The 13925-nt window shown below is 32.6% G+C and overlaps 1 pseudogene; it reads left to right on the plus strand.

The window, feature by feature from the left end:
• The first annotated feature begins 10238 nt into the window (after positions 1-10238).
• On the plus strand, positions 10239-12054 carry LOC134234210 (uncharacterized; annotated as a pseudogene).
• The last annotated feature ends 1871 nt before the right edge of the window (positions 12055-13925 follow it).

The following is a 13925-nucleotide window of genomic DNA, read 5'->3' on the forward strand; positions in this document are numbered from 1 at the left end:
GCTATTTCTTATAACCATGGTTTAGGATAAGTTTTCCCTGATGCAAAACCAAGGGTTGAAGTCGTCGTATTTCCACTTGTAGTCATGTTGTATTCTACTGTGAGATGCAAACAAAAGCAATTTCAATTGACGTTTGAGGAAACCTCATTTAAAAAAAAACTATACTCAATGTAACGTAATTGCGACGCGGCAATCCAAAGAATCCTTTACATTTCATAAATCTTTTTGGTAGAAGTTTCGTTCATCTAAACGCTCAGATGACCTTCTAGAACCCGACTTGCTTAATGGCGGAGTACACGTAGACGCCCCGCCATCTTGGACACGCTTCAGATTTTTAAATGCGAATATCTAGTGTGTGGATTGATCAATTCTAAAATAAATTATATATTACGCCTTTCCAGTAGGGCCTCTATTAACATTAATTATATCAAAGAAAAATATTGAAAAACAAAAAAAGTTGAAAAAGTGCACATTTGAAATTCATTTCCTGTAGTGACCGGAAGTACTGACGACGCAAACGAAGGCAAAATTGCACATCTATAACTCATGGTCTATCATCTCTAACAAGTCTCCAGTTAATATCTTTAGCCGTTTTCGAGAACATTCGAAGACAAAATTGCATTTTAAAATCAGGAAATTGCCCATAACTTGGCACTAGTAGCATATTTTCCAACAAACGGAATTTTATATAAAATTCATATAGTGAGCTATTATTCATGAAATTTTCATTGAATTCCAAAGAATAGTTTACGAGAAATCGCCTGCACAAAATTTTGTCTAAAAAAAAAAGAATAATAATAATAATAATAATAATAATAATAATAAGAAACAATAGAATCACTATAAGGTCTTCCGTGAAGACGGAAGACCTTAAATAGCCTAATATATCAATCAAAGGTAAACAGAACTCAAAAAAATATAGATGTTTTCATCTACACAATGAGATTATAATTTACAACAGAAGAAAACGAGTAACGTGCAGAACTTCATCTTTAAAAAACAACAACATAAAAGTAGTCAAATGATTCAATGATAAAAAATGTCAGAATATACAACACAACAAGTAATGCACAGGTCTTCATCTTCAAAATCAAATATTTTTGGTACAGTAAAATAATTCAATGATCAATAAAAGTAATAGATGATTTATGAAATGTTACACTTAACTCCCAGGTCTTAACACGTGAAATAAAACAAATCCAAACTTCCTTTTTTTTCTAAATTGTATTTTCGACGTTATATTCATTGAAATAATTATATTAGATATAATATTTTTTGTAATCAAAATAATATTTATCCAATTAAAAGAATACTTAGAATAAATAAAGAATATATATCATGTCTTATATCTTTTTCGTCAAACTTGATTATGGTTTATTTAAGACCGGTGCGGGGGGGGGGGGGTATTTGTAACAAAAACAAAGAATTATTGAAAGTCCTACAAATACAGCGTTTTTTTTAATGTCCTATTTACATATGAAAATATCATATCCTTTTCAGGGATAAATTTTCATTTTCAAAATGACTACATAAAGACATTACAATAGCTTTCCTTCTCTTATGTTCTGCAGAAGTAGATAACCGTTACCCTTCAGGTTGATAATGATGCCAATCGATTTGTGGAAAATGTAATTTTACGTACAGATCATAAATTTGAATCCAAATAAAATTCTTTGGTCTAGTTTGAATTAAAAAATAAAGTATAAACTTACCTTCAAACTTGGCTATAAACTTCGGTGTTTTGGAAGTGTAACGTCACAGTTGTTCCTTTGTCCAGCATGTTATAAGAGTCATACGTATTTTTATATGAATCATACGTAAATTTCATTGGATTTCAGGATATAGTGATAAACTGACGTGTAACTTTATAATATACCCTCAGGGAAGATAATGCCATATGCCATTTTTAAAATTATCAGTATTGTGCAGGTGCTAAACACTGGAATAATTTTAGGAAAGAAAGGCAGGAGGATAAAATTGATGAAAAGAGAAGAGAGAGCCTACATTGACATGTTTAAGAACAAAAATAGATCAAATGCATGCTGTCTAACCTCCCTTGTTTTCACTGCTTTGTAACGATAACATTAGTAGATTTATAATAGTCATTTTGTTTTTAGAATTATTCCAATATAGATATACAAAATAAAAAATGTGAATCTGATAAATATGAAAGGTTTCCACATTATTAAAATTTCATCACCTTCAGTCAGCATCCCTCACTGCTCAATGACACTGAGGGCCCAGTATAAGTCAACATTTAAAATTTAATTCATGGGGGTCAATGTTCGTGGATGAGCAAAACTTGTTCTTGGGGACGTAATTTCGTGGGTTAGACGTTAAACAATGGTTGAATGAATCAATGAAGGAATAGGAGATAACAAACAGTATTCAGTCTCAAAGTCCATAAAACAATACAAAATAAGAGCAGAGAAAACAGGGACCCCAAAAACAACAGAGGTTGGATCAGGTGCCATGAAGGAGTGAGCATCCCCTGCCAACCGGTCACACCCGCCGTGTACATTAACAAAATAAACGTTCGTGGGAATATATATTCGAGGGTAAGGGTGACCCACGAAATCCAAGAACATTGCCCCCCCACCCCCACCCCTCCACAAACAATGATGATTCTACAGTTCTCATAAAAATCCATTGCTTACATCCTAGGTAGCCTGTGCAAAGAAACACGAAAACAAATGGGGGTCGTTTCACATACACAGATGTAAAAAATTATTCTCATCCTCTGTAAACTTTTATATAAAATCATCTGTATTATCTGGATGTTTAAAATATAAGGAAATGATAACCCAAACGTAATATTCAATGGGTTATAAACCCCCATGAAAGAAAAAAAGGGGGGATACTTTTTGATCAGTTTTATTGTGCCTTTTTCCGTCTAGAAAATGAAATAACCAATATATTTAGAAAAAAAATATTTCCCCATTGTTTTTATATTTGTTTTTTTTTCATAAAAACGATCATGATATCATTAATATCAACATATGTCTATGATATATATAATTCAAATTGTCCTACGCACACTTGGTGTGGATTATAGAGGGATAACCGTGGATCTATACCCCGAAATTTTTTAGTTTAAATGGCTAATAAAAAATCTTTCTGACAATGTTTACTATCTAACTTTAATCATTTAGGAGGCAAATCTTCGAAAACCCAATCCTCTGAAAATAATCTTAAAGGCCGATGGAAAATTTGAAATTTCATTTCGAATTTAATGACCTTTTTTATGTTGCCTCCAGATTGTTTGCTTATGATGTTTCTTGCAGAAGGTCAAATTATAAAGTTTAAAATCCTTGTTTATCTTCCATTGACATGTGTGAAATCCTGCCATATTGATATATTGGTACATCCAATCTCTTTAATCATAATACAGAGAACTAAGCATGCGCGTCAGGGATGCATTGAACATTTAATATCAACATATGCACGAATGTGGTATTTCAAAACTAACGTGTTCATTTATCATTCTCTTTCATGAAACATAGTTTCAGTGTTTTGCATGACTTTGACATTTAAAATATAACGTGATAAACAAATTTCTCATTTTTTTTTTAATTAACTTAGCCGTACATGTACAGACCTGGTGTATTTTGATTGGCATTATTCGTTAGGTTTTTATTTTTTTATTTATTAAATCTGATAATAATTCGTAATTGAACGTAGGACAGACGTCGAGTGTGTATGGTTGACAGGGAATTCATACACATTCTGGGCATTCGATCCCATCACAGTGTTTGTAGGTTGTCAGTATTTTCTCTTTGTTCACGACTTCTTTTGTTTACAAAATCTTAGAGATGTATCACTATTTTTTTTTAACTTTGAAATTGTAATACACAACTTAGTCATCTAGGATTGAAAAATTTTGCGTAAAAAATTTCAATAATTTAAATCTCTACAGAAATGACCGTCATATTTAAAATCCAATTTCTTTAAGTAATATTGAAAATGTATTATAAAAGACCACATCCAAGATATAAAAATTAATATATATAAGAATTGAATTTTTAAGAGAAACATAACCAAATTTAACAAAACAAGGCAACAAAAAAAAAATACTCTTAAGATTATTGTGAAAATTTTAAATTTATTTGAAAATCTTAATTTCAAATGGAGTTTATATACCATACAAAGTGAAAAATTTTAGCGAGTCGCAAATTTAGCGATTTGTCCTCAAAAGTTGATATTTTATTTTAAGCGACATGTAATTGCTAATAAGGTGCAATTAATTTTTTGGGATATTCAATTTTAGCGATCTTGGCACTTTCGCTAATAATGCCAAAATTCTTAGCTTAAAATTCTGCTTATACGGTAATTAAATCAAATATATAGAATCCTTTCATACAATACCTGGAATTAATAAACAAACAAAACATTTTATTGGTGTTTTATCATACTGTTTCTGTAGTAAAATTGGAACACGGAAATTTTCGTTAATAATTCTGTTTGGTCATCAACAAAGTTTTTGGTAAAAAAAAAAACACTCCAATTTTACATAATGGTACCCAGAAGTTGATGTTTAAAGAGACAATGGAGTTCTTCATTAACACGTAGGCTTCAGTGGCCAGGTCTTTAAATAAACTTTTGGAATTTTGATTGGCAGCGAAGGTAAAGAATATAAAATCTCTCAACTCTTATAGAATTTTGTAAATGTTCAGATACCGTAACATTGAACATATGTTTGCCAAAAGATTTTAGAAACATGAATTATATGATATATTATTTACATACTAAATATAAATATGATAAACAGTCAAGCTTATTCCCAGTGTTTTTGATACAAAATATTCTTGAAAATTGGTAGAAAATCGTGTAAAATAAAAAAGTCAGAAATTACTATGATCCTTGTGAAAACTATTAATTTAAATCATTCTGATTTATGCACAGCATACCAGGGGTCAAGGGGGTTTAATTCTAGATTGTCATTTAATATACACCAATTGGAATTTTGGGTTTGATTAGTAGTTTTTGAGTAAAAAAGATGCATCGATATAAATACCAGATCTTGCTTGTTATTAACAAAAATTTCATCCTGTTTCACTTTGTTTTTCATAACTGTTGGCTTTTATATAGGTAGAATTTCTGTTTTACACTAATCTGTTATTATACAGTAAACATATCTATTTCCACGGCTCAAAATGTGGAGCTCTCCACCAGGAAAATGTGGAATCTCCAAATGATTGAAAAATTATCGAGAGGGGAATTAAACAGCAAACAAACAAAATTCCATGGCATCATATTTTTGCATAATCAAAGCTGTAGATCTCAAAGATCAATACGCTGATAAAAAACCAGATTACTTTGTCTCTTATTGTACTTTTCAAACTATCGTTCAGAATATTGTGACAATCTGTTATCTTACAAAGCGAAATTTATTACAGGTGGAAAAGTTTGTGTACTGTATTTTGTAATGAGAGTTTTTATTTGATTAAATGTGCTGGTCGAAAATCGTGCAGACATGTCGATTATATGATTTGAAATAGCAATTATCATTTATCATAACAAATCCAAAGATACAACACTGTTCAGATCTAATTCATTTAACTGTCCTTGGAGTTTATTTCAGCTGTTCACAAAACCAAAGGAGTGAGCGCCCCCTGTCGACCGGTTCCATCCACCATGAACACCTTGTCATAATTTGGAAAACAAAAAAATATATATATAAAGAATTAAACTTGAGTAGGTGTGAATGTGGTGACGTAATTTATATTATTGTTTTGACAGCAAAACCAAAGAGCACTTATAAATCGTGATATTAGCTGAAAAGATTTAAAAAACTGTTTTGGATTATTGATAGCTGGATTATTGATAGGTGAGATGCAATGTACAAATACTTTTAAATAAGTCAAATCAACTCTATTTGCTACTCTCATCTCAACAGGAAGAGTTTCAGAAATTTGGTGAGAAATTTCTCTCTTATTTAAAGGTAAGAGTCTTATTTGATTTAAAAACAATATTTGTCTTCTTTTTTTTAAATACCACTGAATGTTTTTTAATTTAGTTTTCTTTTAAATTGTAAAAATGGATCCAATTTAAAAGGGTTGTAGTTATTTGTACATCATCAGATGTATGGTTATGTCTGATGCATGCAGATACGAACAGAGTTAGGTTTTAAAATAAACAAAACTTTTAAATCGTAATTAACATTTAGTTGCTACTGATTGACTTGTAGAGGAGGAAGAATTCGGATATTGAATCTGAAAAATAAAATGAAAAAAGACCAAAGTTTATGTTGAAAAGAAGTTTTATGTTCATTACAGTGAAAAAAATAACATTTGGTGATTTGTTAAAGAAACGAATATCCTCTCTCTCTCTCTCTCGCTCTCTCTCTCTGTCATTTTGACACTTTTTGTAGTACAATAACTATAAAACAAGAAGTACTATAATGCAAGCTTATCGGTTGTATAGTTGTTCTATCTCATTATTATTTATGAATTACTTGGAAAAGAAGAAGAAAACAAAGTTTCGATAGAGTAATATATTGAAATTCAAACTTCCAAAGTTATGTTCAATTAAAATGACTTATGTTAATTTACATTAAGATATTCAACTGTAACATTGAACCATGCGGATATTGACTGGATTTCTGACTCTACTGGTCTCTGCTCCTGTCATCGGAGACTATCTAGAATTCTGTGTACAAACCTGTTACCCTGAAGACTGTAGAAACAATTGTCTAATAAGTGATTATCTCTTCTCCCATTGTGATCGCTCAAATGCTTGCCAGGGAAGGAAGCCGAATTTGTGTCAGTGCTTTATCAGAACTACACCACGTCCTATGTAAAATGGTGTAATAAAGGCATTGCAAACTGTAAATACTCAGTGGATATATCATTTCCTTATTTCAAAGAAGTAACCATTTTTTCTTTTCCTTATGAGTATCATATCTATATTACAAACTTGTAAAAATGAACGTTAATGGTATCACATATTGTTATTGTGAATGGATGATTTGATTTTGGAGGTCTGGGTTTCCGCTTCTTCTTCCAGTTTTTATTGATCTGATTTTGTTTACTTATTGTTAGCTTCGTATTTCATAAATTATCTCATGTAACTATTAAAAGGTGATGATATAAAACTGTAATATATCTTTAAAACATTTTAAATTAGATTGTAAATAAGGAAAAAAGACAATGGGAAAGCTTTAACTCGTCTCGATTATTATACTATTTAGTTGTAAATTGGCCCTTTTCGTCTATACGTATTGAAACATCCGATACTAATGACAGATGATACAAATAAAAAAAAATAATTGATAGCGCGTCGTCATTGATATCGAAATATTGAGTTGAAACAACAATAAGATCATTTCTGGTCTTGAACCCATATACAAAAAGAAATGACGAAACTTTAAAAAGCCGAAAAGACTAGATGCGACTTTTTTCGCTAAAGCCACGGGTTTGAATATACCGATGAAGACAGAGACCTGTATTTGGGATGAGCCAGTATAATTCTTAGTCCCGTGTCGCAGTAGATGCTGAAAGAAAGATCAGTTTCTGTTCAATGCTCCCACGTGTCGACAACAATACTCCAACGTGCTGAAAACAATACTCCCACGTGCCGACAACAAAAAATGAGTCCTTTGTACTGAAAGTGCTGTAGTCTAAATACGAGTAAAAAAAAGTTCAGAAGATACCTTAAGCATACATTGTTTGAAATAATAGAAATAAGTTCATTATTTTCAATAAGACTCATGGTGAAACTTTTGCTAGAATCAGTTACCAAACAACATTTGAATTCAACAGTCTGTCAAAGATATTCACAAACGCTCAATATTTCCCTCTGTTGTAATTTTCTATATTAGTATATTGATATCAGACGTTAGTAGTATAAAGGGTCCCGCTAGGGGAAGATTCTGATTGGCTGAGAGAAATCACGTGATCAGTTTTGATTGGTTGAGGGGATGGGCGGGTCAACTGAGTGCACTTTTGGGGCTGAGGGGGATAGGCGGGTCAAGGGAGTGCAACCCCTGTGAGGGATAGGTGGGTCAAGGGAGTGCAGCCCCTGTGGGGGATAGGCGGGTCAAGGGAGTGCAGATTAGGGGGTTCTAAGGATAGCCGGGTCAATTCAGTACATATGTTGCATCATCTTTTTAGATCTATTGCATCATCTTTTTGATATACCTGTTGCATCATCTTTATATATCTATTGCATCATCTTTATACTTGTTGCATCATCTTTTTAATACTTATTGCATCATCTTTTTTGATACCTGTTGCATCATCTTATTATACCTGTTGCATCATCTTTCAAACTGGATTTCCTCAAAACAATAACAAATAACACATATTTTGATTTTTTTTCAATTTTTATTCAGAATGAAAATACAATAATTTACCAGGCTGTCTTTTAATCAAAAATACCCTCCAAATTAATCATCCAGTCCAACGCCGTCGAAATTAATCATCCAGTCCGAATCATCATCAAACTTCAAATCATCATCATCATCATTACCATAGTCTCGTGTCCTCCAAGGAATACCTTTTTCATTTGGAAAATAAGGAATTATTCCATGGAGATACTGTGTATAAGTACGTAGATGCGGTCTTTTTAAGGCTTTTCCTTCTTTCTTGTACAGAAGTAAATGCTCAATACAGGATTCTAACTCGGGGAAGTATATAGTTTCAATCAGAAAACCATCATCATCCTCACCTCTGATCTCCCATTTGTAGTCGTGATAGCCCTTCATTCCCTCAAAAGAGCAGTGCTTCCTTATCACCACATAATTTTCAGTAAATTTCACTCTTTTTTTGCAACCATACTTTTTGTTTAGTTTCTTCAACTTTTTCTTTAGATTGTTCCGGAATCATCTTATCCAAGCCCCACAGTTCTTTAAGGTATTCCTCCCAAGTCCATACTGTTTGATTAGATTCCTCTGAATGGGTTTTATGGTAATCCTGCGTGGCTTCTTCTAGGGTTTCCATCCAGGGTCCACTCTTGTCAGTATTCTCAATAAACCAGCGATACCTTGGTTCCATACCTCTGACTTGACCACTGAACTTTTTTAAAGTCTATCGAGTTCCAAGTACTCACAAAGAATGATCGTCCATGTCCAGCTCCGCTTTATATACCTTTACTGTTGCATCATCTTTTTTATACTTGTTGCATCATCTTTTTTTTTTACCTGTTGCATCATCTTTTTAGATCTGTTGCATCATCTTTTTTATACTTGTTGCATCATCTTTTTATACCTGTTGCATCATCTTATTATACCTGTTGCATCATCTTTCAAACTGGATTTCCTCAAAACAATAACAAATAACACACAATACAAAAAAAAAAAAAAACATGTGTGTGTTATGTCTGTCAAGTTATAACACCAGGTCACTTTTTTTAAAAAACTTAGAATTTCTTTTTAAATTTTTTAAACTTTTTTAAAAATTAACTTATAAATTTTTTAACTTTTAACTTTTTTAAAATAACTTTAAATTTTTTTTTCTTATTAATTTTTTTTTTGGTAAATTTAAGTATGACTTCATCGTTATACGTGACGTTATCATGTGAGGGACAAGCAAAAGTGACGTTATCGTGACGTTATCATGTGAGGGACAAGCAAAAGTGACCCCTATAAAAAAAAAACAATATGTAGCCTTGTTACATAGACATCTACATATCAATGGAAAGATAAAATTGTGAATTTTTTAAATGTCAAGGAATAATATATTCATCACTTACTAAAATCATGCATTTAGGGCACAAAATACAAGGAAAATAGGAGAATTTATGTGTCCGAGAGGTGTACGCATATCCATTTTTACCCCCCTTGATCAACAAACAGCGAAAAAATCAGACAATATCAGTTTTATGTATTTGACAGAACAAGTCCTTAGCTTTTTTTTTGATGTACTTTCAGGGTACATTTTCCAGCTCTTGAAAGAGCTACTTTACCTGCTAATCCACTCATGTAATTCTGCACGTGCCAAAACCGGATGTTTTGAGAGTTACCTCCCACTATTAAAATGTCACACAAAAAATAATTATAAAAAAATATATGCATATTTCTTTCATTCTATTGTAAGATAAGACTCTACTTTATGCAAACAAAAACAAAAAAGATGCAATCTTTATCTACAATTTCTATAAATAGCAGGCAAACCCCTACCCAGCATGCTTCTCTCTGGGAAAAACCCCCTGGATTTTATACGAAACTGTGTTTAGCTACCTTAAAGGAAATAAAACATTTCTGTAATTGCTTTTTTTAAATTGAGATACAAAGAGGACAGAATTACAAACAGTTTGGTGTATAAAAAGTTAAATTTGGTCAAGAAATAGCCAAGATATTGCCAATTTAGTACGACATGTCTTCTACATTGTACGACTCCTTAAACAGGACTGGGCAGAAAAATTTCAAAACTGACTAATGACTTCCAAGTTCTACTTCATTTAATATAATGAACACCAATAAGCAAGTTCAGCTTTTGAATATTAATGGCATGTTAGATTATGAATGGAAGAAATCTAAAAACAAGTAAAAATTTTTATATTTTACCAAAATATTTAGGTGTTATTTCAACAATCAGGGATAAATAATTTAATGTGAAACAGGCACTGTGTTTAACTGACAGATTGACCCAAAAGTCTGATCAATGTAAAAATACTCATTGATTCATGTCATATAAAAATACTGAATATGTGTCTGAAAAGAAACCAATATCTATATGCATGTATTCTCAATCAATCATATATAAGTGTCTTCAAGGTCATGACCTCATGAAGCTGACATCACACTTTGACGTCATAATCACACTTTGACGTCATAATGCAAATGCATCATAATGTAAAATAACACATCACAATCACCTTTGTGGTGTCATAATATGGTATATCACTGTCTTATCTATCATATCTACTATCATACATGTATCTATGCATACCATGAACATGTGACCACTGTGTAATAATTTCATAACTTTAACAATAACATGCCTCGAGCTGATAGGCGCAAGCCAGGAAGGAAAACGAAGAGTAACACATTCAGAAAGGGACACCCACCGTGGAACAAGGAGAAGAAGTTGTCGCTCAGCAATGAGGTCTGCAACACAGCACTCAGTAGGGTCACTCGTCCAGATATGACCGTTTACAAAGCCACGTCAAAGAGCTACGAAGGGCCTCCTAACACTATTCCCTGGAAGTTGAGACCTAAAAAGCAAATAACAGATTTAAAGGAAACGCACGAAGAATCATCTGAGAATATCATTGTTAATTTTACAAAGTTACAAGATTATATTAAGATGTGTATGAAGCACAACTGTAAAAGGCCGGATAGTGTGAACACGTCAATTGTTCATAGAAAAGGAATGTGTATATCACTTCGAACTAAATGTAACAGATGTTCTTTCGATACTAAACCATGCAAGTTATACACAGAATGTATAAAACAAAACAGAGGTCCAGCAGCTGGATGTTTAAATGAGGGACTATCTATGGCCACACTTAAATCTAAAATGGGGGGATCTGATGTTCAGATGTTATTGGCCTGTCTAGACATCCGCAGTCCCTGTCTAACTAACATAAACAATAAAATCACTAAGCAGTGTGAGAAAATGGTTATCATGAATGAAAATACAATGATTGAAAATCAGAAGTTTGTGGCGGATGTGACAACATGCATAGGAAAAGGAAAACTTGTCGACGTTGAAACGGATACGTGTTACAATAATCGCAACCAAACCGGTTATGAGGCAGCTAGCCAATCCTTCTGTCCAATCATTGAAAAAGTGACAGGCTTAAACCTTCCTGTTGCCATGGCAACAGCAAATAAAATATGTTCAAGTAGAGGAAACAGCTGTAATCATGATGTAAAAAAATGTTCTCTGACTTATAGTATGGATGAATCCATTTCATCAAGCGAGGCGAAACTTACTAATAAAAACCTAGAGAAAATTCACAGTGCCAAATTCCTTACTATAAACTCGGTAACGAGTGACGCGAGTGCCCAAATAAGCAAAGTCGTAAGAGAATTTGGCCAAAAAAATGGTAGAACTATTAAGTACTTTCAGTGTTTTGTACATCGATTACGCACTCTACAGAAAAAAGTGAAAAGCATATGTTTTTCCAAACTTCCGCCTGGGTATCAAAAAGACATTTTCCAGCAAAAACTAGCTACATGTGTTCGCTCGCGGGTGAGATTAGAGCTTGTGCGTATTAAAAAATCACACTCTTCTGACACTTTTGCACCCAAAGCACTATTGGCAGTAAAAAACATAATAAACTGTTTTAGCGGGTCCCATACTAACTGTGGGGAAACATCTTTTGTATGCCAAGCAAACACTGTCACCGATTCATTTAATACACAGTTTCTGCCATACGGACAGTACTTGGAACTTACAGATGCAGACCGTCAAAAGCTTGAAACTGTACTGAACAAATCTTTATCGCTGGAAGTTTTAAATAAAATATCACTTCTGTATACTACAAATCAATGCGAGAGCCTTCATCACCGAGTTTTTACTTATGCTCCAAAATCAGTACTGTATAAAAGAAATTTTCATGGACTTTGTCATTCAGCCTGCCATTCAGCAACATATGGAGCAGGGCGATCATCTGTACTTTTGGCGAAATGCCTTGGTTTAAATTTTTCAAAATGTGCCCCTTTCTTTAGGTTTATGACTAGAAAAGATATACTTGCCTTATATCATACAGAGAGAAAAAAAACTGCGAAGTACAAAATACAACGATATCTGGCAAAATGTAGAAAAAGTAATCGAAAAATTAGACAAGGGTCTTTATATTCAAATGCATGTTCTGAACTGAATGAAATTCACAATTATGGAATAAATGTCAATAAAATATAATTGAATAAACAATAAACTGATAAATTTAAATTATCACCAGTGTTTTTCTTACCTAATTAAAAATACAATTTTTAAAGCCATCATGTCCAAAACATGACTTGACATGTTTGCAAGCATTGCGTTGCACGTTAATGTGCCCCGGCTCAAGGGATAAATGGTTTATATTGATACACTTCTTCTCATGACACAGATGAGATACATGATAATGCTCATTTGAGAATTTACAGTCATTTTTCAAGAAATAAACTAATCTGTGCACGGTAAAAATTTGTCGCTTGTTTCTGAACAGTGGCCTTATAATTGCATAGCCGTCTGAATCCGTCATGCCATACCAGACGAAACAATCATTTAAAACATTATATCTGTAAAGCTTTGCTGAAAGAAATTCCTGTTCTTCTACTGTGAAGGCTGTTTTGTAAACTTTAGACATGATGAGATTTAAAAAAAGTTATAAAGAATCCAATAGTCTGAAACAGTAACATCAAAAATATAAACAAAAGAGTCATTAGGGTGTTTTCTGTGGGTTTGAATTTGAAATGTGGAGTGAGTGAAGGGGTATTCAACACCTAACAGAGCTGTGAAACATGTATCTAATGCATTAAACCAGAGAAAATGTCAACATAAACCTATGCTGCATTGTTAGGTACATTAAATAAAACTAAGATATCAACTTTCTCTAACCTATAGGTAAATAAATGAAGAGAAATGTAATTTTCTGTCATTCCTTAAGGGTGCAAAACACAGTTTTAAGTATGACGTTATCGTGACGTTATCATGTGAGGGACAAGCAAAAGTGACCCCTATAAAAAAACAATATGTAGCCTTGTTACATAGACATCTACATATCAATGGAAAGATAAAATTGTGAATTTTTTAAATGTCAAGGAATAATATATTCATCACTTACTAAAATCATGCATTTAGGGCACAAAATACAAGGAAAATAGGAGAATTTATGTGTCCGAGAGGTGTACGCATATCCATTTTTACCCCCCTTGATCAACAAACAGCGAAAAAATCAGACAATATCAGTTTTATGTATTTGACAGAACAAGTCCTTAGCTTTTTTTTTGATGTACTTTCAGGGTACATTTTCCAGCTCTTGAAAGAGCTACT

Source organism: Saccostrea cucullata, unplaced genomic scaffold (assembly GCF_032062105.1).
Source record: "Saccostrea cucullata isolate Sc308-1 unplaced genomic scaffold, CSIRO_AGI_Scuc_v1 ctg2289, whole genome shotgun sequence".
NCBI lineage: Eukaryota > Metazoa > Mollusca > Bivalvia > Ostreida > Ostreidae > Saccostrea > Saccostrea cuccullata.